The 4,020-nt window shown below is 34.8% G+C and overlaps 1 pseudogene; it reads left to right on the top strand.

The window, feature by feature from the left end:
- Nucleotides 1–908: 908 nt before the first annotated feature.
- On the top strand, nucleotides 909–1,151 carry LOC122727627 (annotated as a pseudogene).
- The last annotated feature ends 2,869 nt before the right edge of the window (nucleotides 1,152–4,020 follow it).

The raw sequence follows: 4,020 nt of genomic DNA, 5'->3' as shown, positions 1-4,020 counted from the left end.
TTAGATCTAAAAGAAACCTTAGAATTTATCTTATCTGTCCCCTGATTTTATGAATGAGAATAGTGACACTGAAAGAGATGAAGTAAGATATATTTGGTGATTTATTTTTCCTTTGGGCTCACATTTGCTTTTTATTGTAATTTGAATAACATCCCCTTTTTAGAATTTCAATCCCATGCAAATCTGACATAGCAGTATGATTGTTTTAAATGTTCACATCCAGAGGAGATTGGTCCAAAAAATGAAATTATAACATGTATATCATGTTATTTATATTATATGAGTGTGAGAACTTTGTCCAATAGCCATGTGAAGTCAGTCAGTGTTGACTCTGGTTAATATATGAGTTTTCACCTTATTTCACCCAGAATTAGGTCTTCCTGTGGCTTCAAATCCCAGCCCAGGTATTTAATACAGGTATGACTGTAGGCAAGATACCTAATAATACTAATAGGTCATATTTGTCTTTAAAGTTGACTAAAGATTTTCCTCAAAAAAAACCAACCCACCACCATATGAAGTAGATAATGTTGGTATATTTCTTTGATATATCAGTGGGATTGTAATGTGAGTACTCTCTACAATGATGAAATGCCAACCCTTCAATATCTTTCCATTCCCTATAACTCTTGCCTTTTTCATCATGTGTGTGTGTGTGTGTGTGCACGTGTGTATATATATGTATGTTTGTAGAATGGAAGCAGATAGTAGAATGAACTGGAAATCAGAATCTGACAAGAGACACACTTGGGACAGAAAAACACGTGCACACAGTGTTGAAATGAAGGATCAGAGCAGAGTTTATTATGCTTCAGTTCAAGTTAAGAGGGCAGGGGTGGAAATCACGATCTTAGACAAAAAAGCAAAAGCAGGTGCTCTTGGCCCGAGATGCTTAGAGGATTGTTAAAATGAGTCTACGTAAGCAAACTCCCAGTGACTTCCTAAAGTAGATCATAGGAAGCCCAGTTGTGGTAAAGTTAAATTCTGGACTTGATTACAGAGGTATCCTGGCTTGCCTCAATGGCTACATGAATATAGCTCTGGAACAAATAGAAGACTACGTCAATGGACAACTAAAGAATAAGTATGGGGATGCATTTATTTGAGGAAATAATATGTTATATAAAAGTACACAGAAAAGAAGAATGTGAAGATTCCAGGAAAGGATTAATTTTTGTATTTTCACATATTTTTTAAAAAATTTAAAAAAATTCTGTTCCTATTTTTGTTATGTAAATTTTCCTGTTTTCCTAATAGCTTATGCACTGACCTGGGGGAGGAAGTCGAGCTGTTTTAAACATACATAAACTAATGGTTTCAGTTGTACAGAGTTCTTTTACCCTTTAAGTTTTGATAACTTTTTCATTACTGTGTCAGTGATTCAAATAAAAAAAAAGGTAACAAATTGTTACCTACTGTTGCTGAAAATTTTTTTCTCTCAATTTTAAATTTCAAGTAATTAAAAAAAAGCAAAAGCAAAAATAGACCTAATTAAAGGAAATAATCAGGAAAATTACATTTTTCAAAAGGTACCATAGACAAAGAAGCAATATCAAAAACATTTTTAAGAAAGTTTCTCTGATAAAGGCCTAATTTCTCATAGATAGCTAGATAGATAGCCAAAACGGAATTAAATTTGTAAAAATAAGAGCTATTCCCCAATTGATAGTCAAAGCATATGAACAGGCAGTTTTCAGAAGAAGAAATCAAAGCTATCTATAGTCATATGACAAAATGCTCCAAATCACTATCAATAAGAGAAAAGCAAATTAAAACATCTATGAGTTGGAAGAGATGAGGGTAAGTCAGTACATTAATGAATTGCTGATGAAGTAGTGAACTGGTCTACCCATTCTGCCAAACAACCTGGAACTATGCCTAAAGGGATAAAATACCCTTTGCATACCCTTTGATCCATCAGTAGTGTTACCTGGTCTATACTACAAAGAGACCAAAGGAAAAGGAAAAGGACCTATATGAATGCAAATATTTATAGTGGTTCTTTTTGTTGTTGCAAAGGTTGGGAAATGGAGAGGATGTTCATCAATTGCAGAATGTCTGAACAAGTTGTGGCATATGATTGTGATGGAGAGGATGGGCATGGTTCCAGAAAAACAAAAACAAAAACAAAAATAAAAACAAAACCCAAACATTTAACTACCCTAACCTCCAGGAAACAGACACAGTAGGTTGCTTATATAATACCCTAAAGTCTTTAAAATATGGTTGATCATTTCAAAGCTTCTGCTCTGTTGGCATAACCTGTAAGAATTCAGGGTCATCTCAATGCCATGGTGAGACATTATAGTAGGCCTTTGTGGAAGTATAATTATTCTCATTTTAATCTTAAGGAAACTGAAACAGAGGCATTAAATAACTTCCTCAGGGTCACCCAACTAATAAGCACTAAACTCATCATTCAAACACCAATCTTTTGTTTCATAATCCATTACTTTTTCTACCATAGTACACAGTCTCTCATTTAATGTATTTGGTCCCTAGTTTCCTTATCTGTATAATGAAGGAGCTAGCTTGTATCTAAATTCCCTTACAGCTCAAAGTTATTCTCTGTGCCTCAATGTTTCCTTTCTTCATCAGAATAAGCTATAACATTGAGGTGAATTTGAAATAATTGATTGAGCTCAAAATGAAAGTGTCCTTGATTTGAAAGTCATATTTGGCAGTCAGTCTATTTTTTTTTTTCAAGCTGCCTTGGTATACAAGCCATAAGGGACAATCAGTCAAGTGAACTATATTCCATAGTTCTTTATTATTAGATGGGGCATTTTTCTTCATGACACCTAAAGTTCTTTCAGTCCCATAGGAAGCATATGAAAATAATATGACTAAATGTTGCTAAATCCAACATCCAAGGTTTAAACTAAGACTTTGAAGAGCACTGATATTTAGTCCTTCCATTCACACTTTGTTTTTAATCACAGTGTTCTACTACTTGTCAATTTTAATTAAATTCAACAAATATTGATTGAGCATCATTTATATGCTTAGCACTCTACCAGTTGCTATACAAATACAAAATAAGTATAAGACATATTACTGTCCTCAAGGGCCTAAATCTAAGTGAAGAGGAAGTAACATACAGTCAACCTCAGACAACAAAAAGATTCAGAGAAGGGAGAGTTTTATGCGAAATGGATTGAATTATAGAAAGACTACTGGGCTGTGAGAACAAAGACCAAGGTTCAGTCCCAATACCAAGTTGTTATATGACCTTAGATAATTCACTTCACCTTTCTTGGACTGTTTTCTTATCTGAAAAGTGGATCAGCAGGAGTAGTCTAAGCTACATTCTGGCCCTGAAATTGTGTGATCAAAGAAATGGTCAGGGAGCATTTTAAAAGGAGAGGCCTCTTTTTTTTTTCTCTGCAACAAACATTTATTTTATTTTTTCCAGTTACATGTAAGGTTAGTTCTCACCATTCATTTTCATAAGATTTAGAATTCCAAATTTTTCTCCCTCCCTCCCTTCCTTTCCTCCCCTCCCCTCACGAGACATCAACCAGGTTAATGTACAATCCAAAAGTGCTCTTTTTATCAGTTCTTTCTATGGGGGTGGATAGTATGCTTCCTCATTGTCATTAGTCCCTTGGGATTGTCCTGGATCATTGCATTGCTGAGAGCAGTCAAGTCATTCACAATTGCTCATTGAACAATATTGCTGTCGCTGTGGACAATGTTTTCCCGGTTCTGCTCACTTCACTATACATTAGTTCATATGAGTCTATCTAGGTTTCTCTGGTATCATCCTGTTTGTCATTTCCTATAGCACAATACCATTCCACCACAATCATATCCCACAGCTTCTTCAGTCATCCCCCAATTGATGGACATTCCGTCTATTCCCTGGGAGAGAAAGCAGCAGCGCAAGTTACGCTTGACTTATTTCTTGGAAAGTTTTACACTTTACAAATAGTTCCTGATTTTTAACCATTCCATTACAAAAGATTTCAAAGTAGCAGCATTTTCAAACCAGCTTTTACAATATTCATCTAAGGCTAT

Source organism: Dromiciops gliroides, chromosome 5 (assembly GCF_019393635.1).
Source record: "Dromiciops gliroides isolate mDroGli1 chromosome 5, mDroGli1.pri, whole genome shotgun sequence".
Taxonomy (NCBI): domain Eukaryota; kingdom Metazoa; phylum Chordata; class Mammalia; order Microbiotheria; family Microbiotheriidae; genus Dromiciops; species Dromiciops gliroides.
This window is presented reverse-complemented; position numbering and strand designations above follow the sequence as displayed.